The sequence below is a fragment of the Drosophila yakuba genome, chromosome 2R (genome assembly GCF_016746365.2).
Source record: "Drosophila yakuba strain Tai18E2 chromosome 2R, Prin_Dyak_Tai18E2_2.1, whole genome shotgun sequence".
In the NCBI taxonomy this organism is placed as follows: Eukaryota; Metazoa; Arthropoda; class Insecta; order Diptera; family Drosophilidae; genus Drosophila; species Drosophila yakuba.
The window spans coordinates 5,054,059-5,075,009 of NC_052528.2; the positions used below are offsets into that span (position 1 = coordinate 5,054,059).

General features: G+C 38.9%; 1 protein-coding gene and 1 long non-coding RNA gene across 3 annotated transcripts in view; one reads left to right on the forward strand and one right to left on the reverse strand.

Moving 5' to 3' along the window:
- The window catches only part of LOC6529368, an 86,129-nt gene that overhangs the window by 36,084 nt on the left and 29,094 nt on the right, over window positions 1-20,951 (forward strand). The window contains exon 1 of one of the 2 annotated variants that reach the window (XM_002090337.3): window positions 4,482-5,124. The exons of the other annotated variant lie outside the window; for it this stretch is intronic. The gene's annotated coding sequence lies outside the window, so the exon portion shown is untranslated. Of the gene's footprint in view, window positions 1-4,481; window positions 5,125-20,951 lie in introns of those variants that run through there. 2 annotated transcript variants of the gene reach the window in all.
- Window positions 217-20,879, reverse strand: LOC120320971. Its single transcript, XR_005560498.1, has 3 exons — window positions 20,537-20,879; window positions 2,155-2,554; window positions 217-2,072 (listed from the first exon to the last, which is right to left on the reverse strand). It is a non-coding gene; the product is annotated as an uncharacterized LOC120320971 (long non-coding RNA).

The following is a 20,951-nucleotide window of genomic DNA, read 5'->3' on the forward strand; positions in this document are numbered from 1 at the left end:
AAACTTGCGCTGCGTCTATGTCCCTGGAGTCTGTATGCCTAATCTCAACTTTCTAGCTTTTGTAGTTCCTGAGATCTCGACGTTCATACGGACAGACAGACGGACAGACGGACGGACAGACGGACATGGCCAAATCGACTCGGCTATTGATCCTGATCAAGAATATTTATACTTTATATGGTCGGAAACGCTTCCTTTTGCCTGTTACATACTTTTCAACGAATCTAGTATACCCTTTTACTCTACGAGTAACGGGTATAATAATTCATGTTGCTATTTTTTCGTATTAGTTGAAAAAGCATACTTTTCATACATATGCGACTCGACTTGGTGCATACAGTTAAATTTATTTCACCAATCAATAAAGAACATATATTTAGGCACTAATTACAAAAGTTACCCTACGAAGTTAAGTTGAAATGACTCGAAGACTATGAATACCTCAACTCTGCAGGAGTATATAAATATTTAACTATTCAACAAGCCTTAATTACAAGGGTAAACAGCTGCAGACGTATGAACTCGATAATTAGAGACTCACATGCACTTTTGCCCGATAATTCCCCATGAAAGGCCATAATTTTCCATTTGTAGGTCATTATCCATATGCAATTAAGTGGTCGAATAATAAATCATTGGCAGATTTCGGTTCCGATCTAGACATCGAATCCATTTTTCCAGCTGCAGGCGACACCTATTTATGTGACTAGTGGGTCTTCCTTCGTTGCTCGCCAGCTTTAAGTTCTAGGCCCGTGCAGCAGGGCGTATGCGCAATAATTGGATTCGGCGGCAAATGAATGATTCATTGGGCGGTCAAGATGCTATTTAAACGACAGAACCCTTTGCCCGACGGCTTGTTTGCTTAGCTCTCCAAGAGCAGGCAGCTGGAATCGCTCGGAAGATAAACACTGAGGCCGGAGCTCCGAGTTCTAAGCTCCGCAGCATCTTTCAATGGTAACGGCTGCAATCAGCAGGCAGTGCGTCGTCCTCTTTGTCGGGGATAAACAGAGTCCTTGCGAAGGAGGACAGCATCGGATGGGGATCTCCGGAATCTGTCCAAGCCAAAAGCACATCGAACACATCAGAGTAGTGGTTACTGAAACGCTTCGAAATTACTGCCTTAATTATAACTGGAAGTTAGATAGGTCAGTTAAGATGCGAAATTAAATATTAATCTAAATGAAATATTATTTAGCAACAACGTCGGTAGTAATACATTCGCAAATACATTAATCAACTGTCTGGCTGCGACCTATTCTCGCAGTGTACGCCTTGAGCCGTAATCAGACATGAAAAAGTGAAACAACAGAGAGGCTGGGATTGCCGAGGAAATGAAGTGCGGAGTGCATGGGACGGGGACGGGGATGGGTATGGAGTATCCATCAGATGTGTCCATCATTCGGTGAATGCCGGGGATTAGTTGTGTTGATGGGATGGCCGATGTCCCACGTCCAACGTCCAATGGACGATGACCAGAAGCAGGTCCTTTCTTTTGTCGACCAGTGTCCTTTGATTGCTTAGTCTGCTTACAACCTGATCAGGTGACTCCGATGAAAGGACCCTGGGATGCCTTAGGGTTTCAAGTTTATGGAAAATTGAAAATGGGATTACAGGGCGCGTGGGTCGATTAACAAAAATAACTGGCTCGGGCTTTTGGGATATTCCCAAAATAACCAGATTTCATGTGAGGACATGAAGTTTGGCAATCAAAAGGTGAACTTAAGCATAAATTTGTCTGTTCGGATGGAACATTTTTAAAGGCTCGACATTACTTTTTATTATTTTTGTTCACTTTATACGGTTGTATCGAAATGATGATGCATGCATATGATTGGAATTTCCTGTTGGAGACAGTATTTCATTCCAAATTCGCTTGAACTTTAATGTTTCTGACAGAGGTTGAGAAATTACAAATGTTTTGCCATATGATGCCACTGCTCCGCCAGAAGTTTGGATGCACTGCCTCCCTTTTTGGATAATAACCCCTGCCGATCTCCTATTTCCCGGCCGTTTGTCACTTATGGCGCCACGCGAATTTCTGCTGCTCATTATGGACTCGGCGACACTTTTGCCTGCGAATAATGAAGGGGATGCATCATTATCGCTTCTGCAGTCATCATCATCAAAAACAAGAGGACTGGTTGGACCACCCACTTTTTTACGCCATTCCCCTAAAATCCTGCGGCAAGTGTTGCTGTTGTTATTCCGCTTGACTTCGAATTGAGGGGGAAATGCGGGGAAAATGCGGAAAATATGGGGGCACTTGACTGAAATGGGGCTCTGTAAGCAACGGGCGGCTGCGAATGAAAGTTGACAGGAGCAAACAGACTGGCAGTGGGTTCCTCTTCGTCCCGTCCTCCTGCCATTTTTATTTCCACTTGCCCGTCCATTTTTCACAGTCCCATTGGACATTTCTTCAATTTTATTGCTGCAATTTGCTGGGAGGAGCACTCTGAATGAAGACTTTGTTTCGATTCCCAGGATGTGATTTTCACCGCACTGAATGAAGACAGCAGAAATAGCAGCTTAAAGTTTTCCAGAACCATTTGTGTTTCTTATGAAACAAAAGTTAAAATTATTTCGAAAATATATGTATTTATTCTTAAATGTACCTTAGATTTTAGAATATACAATAAACTAATAATCTTACTTTAACTGTATTTAATTACAAATGATTTTTCAAATCATTTTATATTATCTTATTTTTAAGAAACTAGATGATTGAAAAAACTTTTCAAAAGGATAAGGGCTTTTTTTATTGGGAATAAATTCAAATATTATATAAACAAAGATTTAAAGAGTTTGTAGGCTTTTATGTTTTCATGATTTCTTTCTGTGTGCCTTTTACTATTTAGTTATCTTTCACTTGGCAAACGCAACATGAAAAGGGTCCAATTTATGCCTCGACCCGGACTTGCCTCTTTTGATTCTGTTTCAGCTTTGGGTTCCTTGTTTTGAGTAATTAAATTCCTAGGCTTCATAATACCCTGAATAATCACCGACCAAATAAAGGAGTTGGCGGACTGTTTTAGGCATAACCAAATTCACAGTAGACTGCACTTAATGACCACTTTATGAGTTTCACGGGAAGATCTGCGGACTTGAACACCAAAATCCAACCGAGTCATTTAAAAGTGCCTTGCATTTTTGATAGCCGTAATTTGAGATCTGAACATAACTTGTTACACAAATAAGCTTTTGAACGTTTCGGTTTTATTATTAACATTACTGTTTGAATTTGATTTCCTTTTTTAAATTCATAATAATTTGCCCCATACTTCGGTTTTCCTCGTCGTAATTTAATATTTATGAATAATATTTTATGAATATTAATATCAAACGACTTTTGTTTCAAATATTTTTTGCAAAATACTTTTCATTTTTTAGTTCATTTTATTATACCCGTTACTCGTAGAGTAGAAGGGTATACTAGATTCGTTGAAAAGTATGTAACAGGCAGAAGGAAGCGTTTCCGACCATATAAAGTATATATATTCTTGATCAGGATCAGTAGCCGAGTCGATCTGGCCATGTCCGTCTGTCCGTCCGTCTGTCCGTCCGTCTGTCCGTCTGTCCGTCCGTATGAACGTCGAGATCTCAGGAACTACAAAAGCTAGAAAGTTGAGATTAGGCATACAGACTCCAGGGACATAGACGCAGCGCAAGTTTGTCGAATCATGCTGCCACGCCCACTCTAACGCCCACAAACCGCCCAAAGCTTCCACGCCCAGACTTTTGAAAAATGTTTTGATATTTTTTCGTTTTTGTATTAGTCTTGTAAATTTCTATCTATTTGCCAAAAAACTTTTGGCCACGCCCACTTTAACGCCCACAAACCGCCAAAAACTGTCCTTCGCACTTACACTAGCTGAGTAACGGGTATCAGATAGTCGGGGAACTCGACTATAGCGTTCTCTCTTGTTTTATTTTGAATTTAATAAGTTGAATACAAATATTAACTAGTATATTGAATACAAATATTAACTAGTATTTGTATTCAATTTATTAAATGCATACATTTTTCTTTTTTTTGCTGTTCTATTCAATATATTAGCAATGCCAAAAATTAAACTTTTAAACAAATCACTGGGCCTTGTTGATGTCTATTTTTAAAACCCCTATAAAATTTTATCACTTTCATTTTGCCAATTTTAAGTCCTTTTGCCAAAATATAAATTTACTTTCGATCTAGTTGGACATTTATTTATATTTTAAATTTAAAATTTTATTTTATATACCAGCAACTTATTGACATTTCCCACAAACTGATAAAATAATTAAATTGTAAAAAATAAGAAAGGGATACTTTTAAAAGGCACTGTTATATACAAAAGATCACTTCTAAAAAAAAGACAGAAATAAACATGAAAACATTGTAGTGAAAGTAAAGATTTTGAGCAATAAATCAAGTAAGAATAGCAATTTGAGTTAAAAATAAATTTTCTAGAATTTGTTGTTTTTCATCTTCGAACAGCTGTTTGGGCGGCAGTGTGGCCGCACGCCGCGCTCACCCAAAATCCCGCACAGCACCGATCAAAGGCCACACTGCGCCGACGCTCTCGCTCTCACCAGCACTCATTTCCAATTGAGAGAGCGGGCGAAGCAGTTGGGAAAGCAGCAAAGCGCGTGTAAACAGCAGGAAAGTCGAAATCGCATTTGTGCCTTGTTTTTCTTGGGCAAGTCGAAGAAGTCGCCAGAATTGGCCATAAATCCGCAGTGCAGCTGAAAACTGCAGAATGCAGAATAGAGCTGGCGCATAGCACCGATAGGTGTGTACGTGTGAGTGTCTCTCGCGAACGCGAGCCCGTGTGTGTGTGTTTCGTGTTCGACAAAAAATATTGCTCAATGGCCCAAAAAAATGGAATGGGCAAAGAAAATCAAACAGCCAAGAAAGTGAGCAGATGAAAAACAACTGCTGACAAATGAAAAAACAATTTCCCTAACGTGAAAAGTGCGGTGAAAGCGCAGCGAAAGCCAGTGGAAAGCAAATGCAAATAAATGCTGTTTTTGCGCTCAGATTCAATTTTTATTTTTGTGAAAGTCTTGTGCTCTTTCTCCCACACCTTCCCCTCTTCTCCGGTTCACGCTCTTCGTATCAATAAACCAACGAAAAATCAAAGAGAGGTGAGTTTTCCCCAAGCTGAAGTCCCAAAATCGTGTAATGTCGTAACTGTTAACTTTATTATTATATTATGTGCTGTATTTTTGTTGTGGAAAAACGAGACAGTCCTAAAAATCTCAGGGCGTTGCGAAATGTGTTTCATCTTTTTTATTTTGCTTCGTTTTTGTTGCTTCTTATTTGCTTTTATTTTCTCAATGGCCGCTGAGTATTTTAGTAGCAGCTGCGTTAGTGAGAGCGAGAGAGGAGCTCACTCTCGCGCGGAGAGAGCCCATCAGCTGTGTTGTTTTATTTATCACGTTACTTCCAAAAAACAACAAGGAATAAAAATCGCTGGAAATACGTACTTTAAGGCCTTGCAAGCCGCTAATTGATTCCCGCCGCTGTTCAAGTTTGTTAGCATTAGCAGGCTGAAAAGGTTTCTCAGCCACTCGAGCGTATTCGCGAAAACCTCATAAACAATTCACTGTTTTCAAACAAATCGCCTGCTGTTCTCTAACACCCGCGCCCCCTGCTTTTGGCCTTTCCATCTATCTGAGGCATTGCCAGATGTAAAAAATATGGTTCCCATTTAAAATTAAAATTTTTCAGATTAAAATCAAATATATTTGATATTTCCTAATTGTGTAAACCTTTAAGATCGAATATAAAATAAAACAACAAATGTGTCATTTGTATATATGTCAAATGTAGTTCAGCTTTCCAGACTTGTAAAGATGTTGTAAGCAAATATTGTATGATGTTTAAAAGAACAAATTTTAACACCTTGCATATTGTATTTGACTAACGCACTTTTAGTACTTCGTAATTTAGGATTGTATGGGAGGAAATTCACGCCACGAGTATCTGAAAATTGATTTAAAATCGCTTTGGCGATTTTCACTGTCTCGGCTTGTTGACATTGAATGGTTTGTGTGTCAAACGCACACGGACTGTAATGTTTGCTGATTTATGCACTCTATCAGGGCTGACAAAGTGCAATAAATTCACTTGAACTCGCCCGAGAAAAGCCATCACCCCACTTGATCTGTGTGCGTTTTCTATATTTAATTCGTTAATCAATTGGTGCCTAAAGGCAATAATTAAGTAGGAATATATGTAAATGGCTCGGCTGTTCGTTGTGGGCAGCTCCGAACAGTTAAGTGTGTAATTCGTTTGAATCATCGACTTAATGGTTTCTCGTAGAATCTCTATGTGGGAGAATTTTTTTTGGTTAATTTGTGCGGTGGTTTCCCGGGATCTCAAAAATTTGCACAATTGTTATTTCAATTTGTGTGTGTTGTGGCTTCGGAGAATTATTTCCAATTACCAGAACACCACTTGATCGAAACTCAGATTTGCGCCTTAGAGAGGATTTCTGACTAAAACTGGTTTTCGAACCATACGTTCTCGATCATAATTCATTGGCGAGTCTAGTCGATAACTTACCGTCCGTCCAACTGTCCAGTTGTCCATTTGAACACCTTGATCGATATCGTTGACTGGGTAATCATAGTCATTGAACTTGTAATTGTACGAGACAGCCTAAACTTATTTTTAGTATCTTGGGCGCTTTTAAGTTCCAACGTGGTATTTAGTCCAACTAAACATTTTCCGGTTTATTACTTTAAATATTTCTATTTTATTTCAAAAATAGAAACCAAGAGTAAATGCAAGTTAACCAGTTATTATCAGTACAGTGTCATTAAAAACAACGTTACTCAATAGAGCTTAAGTAATACATGAATTTACAAGTATGGTATTTTCTGGATAAAAAACGTTCTTATGGAAATAGTTACCTGAAACTTTCTTTCATATTATATGTATATAAAAAATAGGTAGCACATTTTAATGATGTGCAATAGCTTCCAAATAAAAGAACGTAGAGCCACGTTGTGCCCAACGATCAAAACTCGTGCCAGTTCAATGTTTATGTATGCAAATCGACGTCTAAGCTGTTCGAAATGAAATAAACCTATTCATTGATTGATTGGCCAGTCGAATTTGGCAATCACACCTCCACGCAAGCGACCCAAACCGAATGGAAAGCAAGGCACAGCCGAGACCAAACAACGCAAACTGGCAATTAACAATATTATCGCCGTCAGACAGAATTTACATTTGGGCCCCAAAGGCATTGTAAATTTGCTTATCTAATCGACTCAGCCCCGGCAAACGAGTACCTCTGCTAATGCCAGCCCAACCCAGCCCAAGTCCTAAAGTTCTTAAAGATTAGACAAAACATAACTCTCTGTGCAAACTATGGCAAATCAGGCGTCGTGAACACATAGTACCTTTAAAGTGCGCTCTAAACACACTGCATAAGCAGGAGTATTGTGTTTTGTTTTGTCTCAGTAAATTAGTGACTGAAAGTCACGACCTGCCATAATATTGGCTAAAACCCCACTTGATACCCCGTATCGTTCGCTTTTTGCACTGAGACGTTCCTTGCGAAGGGCCATTAATCAGCTAACAAAATTGTTTACCTCAACCAGAACAACAGCATTCGCCATATGTGGCGACACAGAGCTATTCCGAGTTGTAAAACAAGATATATTGAAAATAAATATATATTATCATATCCGATTGGGATCAGCTAAGAAAGCCAACTTAAAAATCGACTAATAAATTTAGCTATGAATTCATTCACTGCTTGGACACGGTTGTTTCTGTGTGGTTGTCAAATATTGAATTTACTATGTTTAATAATGTCGATAATCGGAAACGGAGTGCAAATTCCATGGCCTAAATCAGTATTATAATCACCACACAAACTGATGTTTTCAATCGCAGGTATTATTTTTCCAAATTAGGCTGCATCTGAAACAACTCAGATAATCTTAATTATGAAAATATTTAAACCAAATTGGTTTCATAAATAGTGGGGCTCCTTTTTAAATACTTGATAAATTTAATGACCGTTATTTCCCAGAATATTTTCAATGATAAATTCTGCGTTAGTTAATTTATAACCAAAATTCTAAAAGTGTCTTTTGCAAAACCAAATTTTTAGATTGCTTTTATAAGTTTGGGAAGTACCTCATCCATTTTATGGCATTTTTAGTGCACTATAATGACCTAAAATTGGTCTAGCCTTGCCGCAGTCTTATAAATAGTTTATATTGGAGTGGAAAGAGGTATAGATAATTAAGACATATTCAATTTTCTATTTCTGCGATAATAGAACGCCATACTAAAATGTTTAATGGGAAACGCCCTCAATAATAATCAGTTCTATGATAAAACCTACAACTATTTTCAAATTTATCTTTGATCTCGGTTCGTAGATCCATAATGTTATTATTTCGTTATTTTTTCCTTTCTTCGGAGTGCGGAATTTCGATATGAGGCGTGCATAGCAAATTAGCATACAAACCTATGCTTACCAAAATAAAAACAGTTTTTATATTTTATGGTATTGGTTGTTTTTATCGTTATCTAAGCTAAGCGTCCTCTGTCTAAGGTCAGTTTAAAGCTATTAAATCGAATTCGATATGCTTCCGAATGAAGCAGGCAGATTCCTACGGAAATTTTAATGGAAAATTCCAACAGATTTGTATTCAATTTGTCGCCTTATGCTATAAAACCTTTCTAATTGGGTCACCACATAGCTATTTTTACTTAATTGTGATTTAAATCTAAGCATAAACATACATTATATATTAACAATAATCTGGCCAAATTTGCTGACGCACAAGGGAGTTTAAGCTAAAGTGTAAAACCTTCTTGACACATCATAAAGTTTCTAGACGGGTTGGGAAAACTCAGTCAGTGTGACAAGTTGGTAATAAATACGGCCAAGCCAACAGAAAGAACAGAGTGGCAAAGGCAAAATGTGGAGAAACAGAAGCTGAAAAGAAAAAGAAATCCCACCGAAAGGCCGACGGTTGGTCAAAGAGCCACTCACTCACTTGGCCATACAGTACACATCGGTATAATATTTTTGCGAGCCCAAAAGATAAGAGCTCCGGTTTAGTTCAGTTCAGTTGAGTTGAGTTGAGCTAAGTTGAGTGGGGCGTTCGACTCTTGAGATCTTTGTGGAGAGCTCTTTAACTTTTGTGGCTCTGGTCGTGCCTTCAGTTTTGCTGAAACAGCAGCCACAGAATTTGTAACCTCAGACCGTTGTTGTCTATTTTGCTGCTTATTTTTCGGCTTAATGGCCAGAAATACGGCTGTGCGGTGGTGTTACCGAAATGCGTGAGCCAGTGAAAAACAGGTTTATTTTTTAGCAAAGTCGAGAGAATAACAAAAAACAAAAGGCAGAAAAAAGAAAACACATACGTAAATAAATAAGCCGCCACTTTTGAGCTGCCAATTGGTTTTGCAGTTTCGAAGTTTGCTCAGTCGGCGAGCGAAGCTCTATTTTTATATATTTTCTTCATCCACAAAAAGTGTGAATAAACCGTCTTAGAAGCCGATGTAAATTATTGCTTTTTTATTAAGATTTTCTGGCTTTGCTAAAACCATGGATGGGTTTCGAACACTCTGGAACTTTAAACAAAAAAAGACTCATTCGTAGGAGTGGTGCGACCAACTATATTCTATCATAAGCGTTCTTTAATTGAGTCCTTTTAAATGGAAATTAAATGTAGTACTTTAGCTTTAGCAAAGAAATACATATTTATACAATTAAATCATTTCTAGAGCAACTGTTGCGGGAAGTTCTTAATCTCAGAGTGAATAATCGCTCTAAAAGGCTGAATTACATTTAAAGTTCTCTTAAACGTACATGTGTTTCTCGGGAGTCGTCATTTTTAATACAGCTGCTAGTCAAATGGATTCTTTTTTTCCGCCTTATATAAATGTATTTTTCCTGCACCCACACCCACACATTGTAGTAATTTAATCTATGCAAATTTATATAATATCAGCTAGATTATTAATGAGTTTTCTATTTACCGTAGCTTTTTTCTTGGTTTCTGATTTGACTTTTATTTATTGTTTTGCTTTTTACGATTATTGAATTTGAATTTCTAATTATTTTCATTATTGCAAATATATTCCAGCCTGTGCTGGCCTCTCTTTCGCTCCCACTGTGCGCTAATTGTATAACTGCACCGCCTGTTCTCTGAAGTCCCCCTTTGACCCCGCGATCGTTAACCCGTGTGGGTGTTTTAATTTATTGCACTTCTGCTGGCTTTTCAATTCGAGACGTCGATTCCGTATTATTTTACCCCAACCACATGGCGGTGTGCGGCATTGGGGTCCAGAAAAGCCGCGCTGATAATGGGAACGTGTGAGTTTGGCCATTGGTGGGGGAAAACAACGATTGTTGTCTCGTAATCAAAAATGTTGTAATATTTTCGAGCTCTCGATTATCACTCGAAGGTCGCTTGACGGCAGTGTATTGCATACTCGTAAAGGCTGTTGTAAAGTCCTCCAGAATCAAATGACAGCGCTATTTCGCTCCGTGCATATACATATGTACATATACAAAATCTAGATTGTGTGTAACTCGTTCTGGTATCTCCTTAATGGCCTATTGCACAATCGTGTTTATTAGCCAGCAAGTTCTTTTTTGTTTCCTCATCCATCTACCTACTAAGCAGGCACAATTATGAAGTCTGCGAAGTTGTGTGCTGTGATATTCGTATGCTAACCTGTTCCCCACCTGCCGCCTTCTCCCATGTCTCACTTCATTTAATTCAGGTATTTCGCCTGCATTTTCGCCTTGCTTCAATAACTGATGGTCAATAACATCGAACTTAACCTGTAGCATGATTCAGGTGTCGCACGGATTTCTTTTGAGGATTTCAATCGGAGAAGTCACAGGTTAGCGGTCCCAGCTGAATTCAAAACATTTTCTTTTTCAAACGGAAATGCATGTGCTGAAAAACAAAGAATAATAATTCTTATCATGATAATTTGGCTCTTATCGTTTATCCAGTGCCCAAAAGTAGGGATGGTATAAATATTCGTGATATCATATCGGTTAGATACCGGTTCAGTGAGCGATATAGCAGATGTTTTTTAAGATGTTTAAGCTCCCAGACAAAAGCTTTATTTTGTTTAAAGATAGCTTATATAAAATGCACATTTATTTTGAAGGAGCTATCCTATATCTTATTATAATATATACAGTTTTAGTATTATACTTTTTGTATGCTTTTAGGGACTTCATTTTCTTGGATATTCCACATGTATATTTTCATCTCTGTAAGCAGGTTTTCCATCTGGCCAGTCTTATCGATAGAACGACTGACCTTGTCGTTAGTGGTTAGTGGCTTCTCGGCCCGATCACCGCCCCCCAAAATGACTCCGCCGCGGACAGAAGTTGGACAAGTCTGTGGCAATTGCCTTTCCATTTATCATCATTTTTCTTGCGTTTACCACACACATTTCACCATTCGAACGGACGTGTCGTGTTGGCCTGGCCAAAAGAGTAGAGTCTGTTTCGGTTTCAGTTAATGTTACTGCGGCTGGCATTGGATTGTGACCCACTTTCGAAGCCTGGCCATTCCTCATTTCCCATTTCTCATTTTACATTTCACATTTCGTTGCTCGGCGCAAATTCAAACAAATGCATTTTTGCGGCACTTGGCCAAGTTTTTGTGTTTGTGGCCGAAAGTGAATGTGCCAGCGTATGGGTATGTGTATCTGGTGCCTTGTATCTTCTGGTGGCGAAAAGAAAGCTGTTTCCTTGGCTTACTTGGCTTTCACTCGCATCACGTTTTTCCTGCCTAACCAAGCACACCTACTCGCCGGCCCCGCCCCCTTTTTAGGCCCTCTTTATATAAATATATATACATTTTTTGATCCCCCATCCACGCTTTTTGATCTCCTGCTTCTTTTCCAGCTTTATTGCTTGGCCCGCCGTTGCACAGATGCTGTAAACATTTTCATAAGCACGCACTTCGCTCCCCGCCTTTTGAAACCGATGTGCAGGTCCATAAACATTCTCGGCCCCGATTATAGCCATTGCATTAAAAAGGGCGCGGCACGACTTGTAAAAGGGCGCAATTTACGAGGCAGTGGTATAGCCACTTATTCACAAACCAGGAAGTGAGATACGTGTACGCAGATATCAAATATATCATTTATCAGGCTTATTTATATCAATAAGGAAACGAACAAAACTGTTATTAAACGTGATTTTGCGATGAAAAGTAAAAATAGTATAAATAGTAAAAAATATAGTTAATTTAAGTACCGGCAGTGCTGCCGAACATTAAACATAATATTATTAGGTAATGCCATCCCTAATTTGTCACTTAAATAGGTTGCAAAATTTAAAAGCTAATAACCTTGTTTAAACATATTAATGAAGCCTGAAGCTCAATTATCTTTAAGTGTTCCATGCAACAAATTCAAGACCATGAAACGGAAAAGCGTTGAAAACAAAAATCAAGTTATTTCCTCAATTTCGTACTAAATACATATTTATATGCTCTTTAAGTTGCCCGAATGGCACAAAGTATGGGTGCACTTCGCCTTTGACATTGAAGCCACAGCTGATAAGAAATAAAACTGATAGCTCAAGAGGAACTGGCCGAAACATGCATTGAGCTTAAAGTCAGGGTCACAAGCTTATGATTTCAATAATCGTTTAAAATTCTCTGTTTTTAAATTAATGTGTGCGACTGACGCTGTTCTTTAATTAATTCACATCGAAATTTTCCCATTAATGGAGAGTTATTTTCTTGAGTCCCACACTTGAATTATTCATTCAACTCGTCGCTGCAACTGGTTTGCAACTCTAATGAACTGTTCAAATCGAATCGAGTCATTTGCATAATGATTACAATCTGTGAAGTATGTTTGCGCATGCAAAAAAATCCTTCAATAAATTTTCCACTCCTCCGCTCGGTCAAATGAATTGGGATTATAGCTATTTATCAGTTTTTTTTTGTAAAGTCGAGTGCCTTAAATGAATTCAATAATTGCTCCCAAACATTTTATATTTACACGATGGTGTACATACATATATGGTGTACATTTTTTTGTTTTTATTATACCCGTTACTCTTAGAGAAAAGGATATACTAGATTCGTTGAAAAGTATGTAACAGGCAGAAGGAAGCGTTTCCGACCATATAAAGTATATATATTCTTGATCAGGATCAATAGCCGAGATCTGGCTATGTCCGCCTATCTGTCAGTCCGTATGAACGCTGAGATCCCAGGAACTACAAAAGCTAGAAAGTTGAGATTAGGCATTCAGACTCCAGAGACATATACGCAGCGCAAGTTTGTCGATTCATGTTGCCACGACCACTCTAACGCCCACAAACCGCCAAAAACTGTCAGTATGGAAATTTCTCCTTTGCACTTCCACCAGCTGAGTAACGGGTATCAGATAGTTGGGGAACTCGACTATAGCGTTCTCTCTTGTTTTTCATTGTTTTCGATTTTTGTTTTGATTTTATACTATTTACATGTTGGTTGAGAAATCATTAAATCGAGTATTATTGAAACATTTACAATAGAAGGCCACAATTGAACATGCAAATCACGATAACACAAAAAAGTTAATTTATTTCGGTTTCGGTGATAAAATATTTAATTGTATTTGCTTTTGTGCATTGTGCATTTGTGCATTTGTGCGCCCAAATGGGAAAATTAAAAGCGAAACGTCAAATTGAATTAAGCAATGTAATGTACATACATATGCATGTATGAACTTTACTTAAGGGAAATATTTTACAACAATAAATGAATAAAAAATATAATTCAATTCAGATATTGACAACAAATTTATGGTTAAGATATTGTACCGAAATTAAATGAACGCATATATCTTCAGAATTTATTATCTTAGTTTGCTCTTTCTTGCTGGTAATTTCCTTTAGCCTTATTCAGAACCACAAGCCACACGCCTTAGCGAACTTTAAATCAATTTGCAACTCAGGCAACTAAGGCCTGTTTCAAAGGACCAAGTCTCCCAGCAAGCCGACACTCATGGTTATTCAATTGCCTTGCCAAAAGTCAACGTCATACTCAACGCCCTTCCCTGCACCTTCTCCACCCCTTTGTTACCCCTTCTAACCCCCTCTCTACCCCTGGCGGAGCTACTGCAGTCAACAGAAATACAGAAATGCTTCATTAATTGCTGCACACAATGGAGCAGCAGAGGATGGGCAGAGGAGCGGCTGGGGAGCCAACGAGCGTTCCCCGTGCTGCGCTTAATTTGCCGGCGACTTTGACTTCGACATCGCCTTGTCGGAGTTATAAATATGCAATTATGTGCCCGGGCCAAACAACATTGTGCTCGACATACCCGAAAGAAAAAACTTTTAGCTGCCTTCCAGCTATCAGCATTTTATCCCACTCCGCGCCTTTAATCTCCGCATGCACTGGCAAGAAAGTGGTTTCCGAATCTTAATAAGTTGTACTTCTGTCCGTATGCACGGGAAGTTCTCGGAAATTATCAAAGCATTGGGTGCGAGTAAATGGTATCTGATAGTCTCTTTAAGGATATTAAGCTTTCCCGGGTTCCAAAAACTATTAATATGGCATTTCATGGCCTTGAATTTGGATTTGATCTTCAATCATATTGCATTATCATAAATATATAGATTTAAGTTGCACAGAATAATAGCTCTTGGAATGTATATTATTCTTGGAGTAAGGAATAGTTACTGAAGGAGTCATACATTTAAGTATTCATTTATTTGTATAGATTTTCTCATTTTTTGCAGTGCATACCCTAGCTTATTCTGCCCTCAGCTGCTGCTACTTCGACGCGGAGATCGCGGCCGGCATAAACAAATCTTGTTACACAAAGCTTTTTAAATATTTCATGGATGCGCTCGTAAAGTGCAGCAAATGCAAGGGAAGGTCTTGGGGAGGAGACACTGGGAGAAATGGTGTGTTTTCTGTTTGGGTCTCCGAGGGGGGCGCAGGGAGAATGGGAATGCGGAGGAGAATTGCTACTGGCAGTGGACAAACTTTATTAGGCAAACCGTTCCAAAATGCAGCGCTGGTTCGGGAAAGTGCAACTAATTAAACAGCTGGCAGCCAGAAGCCCCCCTTCAAATCCCCATTGGCCCACCCCCTTCCACGCTCCTGGTGTCCCGTTTCCCTGGGAACTTTTTAACGCGCTTATCTTGAAGCTCGCTCCCCTTTTAGATCGCGGGGAGGGCGGGATTCTGGTTTCTGTTTGCTTAACAAGTTTGCCCGTAAAGTTTTGCCAAACTGCCACATGGCATTCCCGCCCACTCGCAGCACACCACCCCATGCCGCCCCCCATTTTCGGCCCCTGTGTCCCTGCCGTTCACACACACAAATACACTGACACACACACCACTTTAGCCTTTGTCTGGATGATATTTGTATTCGAGTTCGCCTCTTCGTTGCACTCTACGTAGCAATTTTTGGGGCTTTGACAGCAATAAAAATTCATATTTTAATATTTGGATATTAAGTGAGTAAGCAGGTGCCATGAAGCCGATTCATAAACCTTATCGTCTTAAAAAATAATTAGGTACTACAAGGGAGCAAGGGTATTCCCCCTTCGGCTTCAGCTTATTTATAACCTTTTACCCCGCCAGCGACTTCAATGGCCTGCCATAAACTCTCTCGCAGCCCTTTCTTCCAGCTTTCTTTTCCTTGAGAAGAATGCATTGAAGTGAACTAAACCAGAAAACAAAACGTTTTTTTTCCCTGCACTTTCTTTGTGTGTGTGTGTTTCGGTCTCTTTTGTTTTGGTCTCCGCACGTGAGCGAGCGTTTTTTTATAGCTTCCCACTGTGCGGCATCCCGCCCTCTGCGTTTTCCCCCACTTTCCCGCATTTTCCCGCGATTCTAAAGGTTTTTCCTTGGGTGAATGCACTTTATGGGACTTGCGGTGTCCGTTATTGTTGCAGTTGCCTTGCATTTCGTTGTTTTCGTTCAAGGAAAGGGCTTTCCAGCTGAGCCCGAATACCCGAGTACTTTGACTTATGACTGCCTGGCTGAATGAATGAATGAATTCAGACAGACTGAATGAATCATTGAATGAATGTGGGACTGGCTGGATGGTCTGATGCACGAATTGCTGACTTGTGCTTATTAAACTGTAAATTTGTTGGTCCAAGCACTAGAAAAAATGTATTATTCGAGTTATAAGCTTGTTAAATAGTTTTTGTACTAATTAGTGTCCAAAATACCTATTTTGTATCTTTATCATGTAGTTTGCTTCGTCTCTTTTGATATAAGGAACGTATATCTTTCTTGATGATGCCGATTGGTACAATTGGCCACGTACAAAAGATACAAAAACACTATTATGATAGAGGTTACGGAAATGTTTTCTGTCCGCAAACAATTGTAGCTTTGGTTGCTTCTGTGCTTAAAGTTTTAATAAAATATTTTACTGTAATCAAAATATTGAATGTTTAATTTCGTAGTACACCAGAATAAAGTATTTCAGGGATTTTAATTTGACAAGGGTAGTTTTTAACGAGTGTTCGAGTTATCCCTTTAATCTTGTTTTCCCCACCTGACCTTCGGCTTTTGTTTGCGCAATAGCTCGCGAAATGCAAAACACTTAACGCAATTTTCGCGGTTAGCCGGGGCGATCGTAAGATGTGCCCCACAACAACTGCGCCTCAAGTCAGGCGGAACTGTAACGATTTCGGTGCCCGGCCGCAATGCATTCAAAAATCAGTGGGGTGCGGCACGGGTCATGAGCGATCCAATGCCTCGAGTGCAGCGAGGCAGTGATGTTGCTGATGACCCCATCAGCAACCACTCAGCACTCAGTCGACAACCCCACTCAAACCGAAATGATTACAAAACAAGTTTGTTCCGTTGACACTTTTTGCGAAAATAAATTTAAACCAGACAACCGTGCACGTAAACAAACGTGTATATAACAGTATAAAAGTCCGTAAATTAAATTCATTTCATTGGATAAAAATCTTTATGAATTAATAGTAATTCTATAAACATTTTACGTAGTATAGACCGTCGAGATGTGTATACAGAGAGTGGATGGGCAATAGGCGGTGCGATATTGGCTGTCGGTGGGAGGTACTTTTAGTTGGGCAAGACGCGTGTCTGGAATTTTCAATGAATAACACGCATACGCCATGGGGTGCGCTGGTGGGCTGGTCGAAATATTCTGAGCAATGCCTCACCGCAGTTATTGCACAGACGAATAAAAAGGGAAAAAAACACAAAACGAGTGGAAAAACTTCGAGCGTGCTTGCCACCTCGAATAGAGTAATAAACGTATAATTTAATAAGCCAAAAATATAGGTAAACAGGAAGGGCATTGTAAGGGAGCTTCCGAATTTTGAGTCTGAACGTACGTATGGCCCGAAAACTTTTGAGGGCTCCATAATAATTTTGTGGGTAATTTTCCACAGCTGTGATTGGCATATAAGTTTATATCATTTTGCTACAAATTTATTTTATTGCACAACTACTATTACCTAATAAGATTTTGTTCGATTGTTCTATGGCACTCGACTTGAAAGATTTGCATAAATGCAAAGACAACTAGGCATTGCATAAAGTGACCTCCTATGAATCATAAACCTGTTCTTATAAAATGATAGAAAATACCCATTTTGAATCTGATTTGTCCCCTTGGATTTTCAATCCGCACTTGGACACGCAAACTGATAAGACTGCTCTCCCATGAAAGAATAAACCTTGGGCTTTGTCTACTTGCTCTTGGTCTTGGTCTTGGAGGTTGAATGCACTGAAAGTTGCCCAAGATAAGCTTCGATTAATTAGGAGTGCCACCTATGAAAACCAGTAAAGTGAAAGGAGAATGGGACAATGGGAGCCGGGCGTTCAAGCGATATAATATGATGTTGAACAATGCCTATGGGGCTGAATGTTAATGGTGGGTTTTATAATCTATGGCCAAGTTTATTTCAAGTAATAACGTTTTTTAAGACTTGTTTTTCTAATTAGCAAACAAGGAGACAATTAAGAGAGCTCATTAGTTGCATTTTCTCTGTTGCTGCGTTGTTATACAAATTATGTTTTCAGCTTTGTTTTCCCACTTTTTCACTCGTGCCACTGACTAAATAAAAATCAACTTTCTTTTCAAGTCGATTAATTCAAGAGTCTCAATTAAATATTTTAAATATATGCGTGTCAACGAGCAGCTGCCATTTGTAATAAATCGACGAATTCGTGGGCGAGAGGCTGTCCCTGACTTTGAACTTGAGCGCTGGCATAAATTTAGGTATGCTACTCGCACATTGTTGAGTACAATGCTGTCGATTGTTTCATTCAGCTCTTCGATTCTGCCTCGTTTTCGCATGTAATTTAAATTTATTTTACATGCCACCGCTAATGAAGTCATCGGAGCGAATCACAGAATTGCGTAAGTCTAGACGAAGCTCTATTACTGGGGATTTCGGGGCTACGAGGCAGTGCGAGAAGGCCATCAAATAGCAAACACGAATATTAAACCTCTCGGCAGAGTTAACTTTAGATAGTGGCAAAGATTCAAAAGCAGTGCTCTTGAGTACATGCAGATGGCCGATAGCTAACTTCTAATCTTCTTTATGGCCGTGGTCTATTGGTCGATTTTCCGAACATTTTCTAAGTGGCATATCAATTTGGCAACACTTCCCATGCAGTGCTCTTCCCATTGATTAAACTTAGTAATTGGTAATCACAAACTTTTAAAATAGAATATAATTACAAATAGTTGTTAAGGGTGCAATACAAAGGTGTCAAGTGTTTTCTTCCCTCTTGCTTTGATTTGTGTAGGAAAAGGTTTCGATGAAAATAAGATAGCAGCTCTATCTGCAAACCCAATCGTTATTGATAAGTACAATATAAATAAATTTTTAAGGCGTCACTGTGTACTCCCAAGCGTTTTGAGAGCGCTTTTTTATCGTTGATCGACTGCCAAGTGATTCACGAACTGATTACACTCGATTCCATGTCTTTTGTTCTGGATGAATCTGGATGGGTGAATCAGGGTTCCTTTGTCTTTCGGAATCGGATTCACGATCCAATGAACCTGCAACTGCAATGGCTGATAATTCTTTTATCCAAGGGCTTAATGCAACGGCGCCACAATAACCATATCAATTATGCAACTCACCAGACAATTAATAATTCAGCTCAAGTAGACAATAACTCAATTAGGAACGGAAAATAATTTTCAAAAAATGTGCAAACTGCAGGGGAATGAATTGCATTGAACGCCCATTGGGGCGTCAATTGCACAATAATTGAGTCGAAACTTGTCGCTGCATTTTGTTTTCGATTTATACACACATATGTTGTATATATTGTATATATTGTCTATATGCCTGCCATATCGGGCGATGCAATTTCGATTGCAATTGCGAATGTATATTTTTAGTTTGCCGTGCGTAACTTGGTCAAAGCTAAAATGGTTGGCAAATCAGGGGGAAACAGAAAAACAAAACTGAATAAAACCAGGGTAAGGTTGCGGTTTGAGCAGAGAAGACCTCGAAATCACTTCGCCGGAATGCTGAAAATGTTTCGCTTATTTCTGCACGAACTTTACAATTTCCCATTCGTGGCGGCATATGTTTGTGTATTATTTATATTTCGGCGTAATCAAAAGCCAAACAAAGTCTTTCCGCTTTGGTCAGCAGCCAGAAGTGAAATTCTTAAACATTTATTGCCCGACCGGCCCGATCGCGTCAGTTAATGGTTTGCCGCCACGGCATCCACTAAAATTCAGGAACCGAAAATAAACGCAATTCGGGAAATTATTTGTGGAAAAACACACAACTCAATTATACAGACTTGTGCTGCCAAATTGGAAAACGCGAGAAAATGCAGCGTTGCACAGGAAAAGTATCATTGTGTCGTTTAAATAAATTGCGGAACATGAGTTTTAATTTTTATGATTCATTCAGCGATGCCGAAGCCTGTCAAATTTTTCGCATATTGCCAGACAATTATTAAATCAAAAGCAATATAATAATAATCCATTTTTCTATATATATATAGAATATGTGCACATATACATATTCTTGAGAATGGCGCAATTCAATGAATTTTCATAATGAAAATGAATGAAAAATCCAAATGAAATAATGATTGCAAACTGCGGATTACCCAGCGCACAAACACTGTCTAAAGCCAAATAAATAATAAACCATAACCAGCAATCGGTAAACACTGCTGAACATTGTTCGAGTAAACCACAACTAAATTATAAATGCTTTCAGCAAACGGATCTCTGTTAATCCGTTCTTAAACTCCCATTCTGGTTCAAATTAAATGTCAGTCCACCGCAAACATCGTAAAATGAAAGCTATTTACTCACACAGCACAGCACATGTAAAAATGCCGCTGCAGTTGCCTTTTGTGTTTACCACTGCAGTTTTTCTTTAATTTTTGTTGGCTTTATGCAGTTTTAAATTTTTATGGCCATGTTATGGAACAATATTTTCATTGAAGCTGTGAAGATATGCTTGGGCGAAGGATATTTATTTTCAATATTTGCCAGAAAAAATTGCCGTTTATTTTCCATCATATTCGTAAATTGCCGGCTTGGGTTTACTTACATGCACTGAAATCTCTCGACTGTGCCGAACTCAACCAAACTAAACTGAACTCAAAAGACCGTAATCAGTCACATTTTGTGGGGCACAACTTGGGCTTGCACAACTCAGGCGATCAGCTCAAGTGTTTCCATTTGCAACTGGACTGCAATTGCATCAACATCAATCAGAGTTTGTTGCTTTGACTTGTCACCCACACTTTCCATGTACTTATAGATGTGTAGGACCTGGACTGTAGGTGACTGATGGATTTTTGAGGCCACCTCCAGCATTTACTTACAATTCCACACTCGTCGAGCTATTCCTTTTGGGCTGTTTACTAAATTAAGCACATTTGCTCTTTGTTTATTGCAGGTAAGACGCACACACTTTTGATGGATGTTACTTGCGCAAATGACAGTTCAAGTTCCTGCGACTA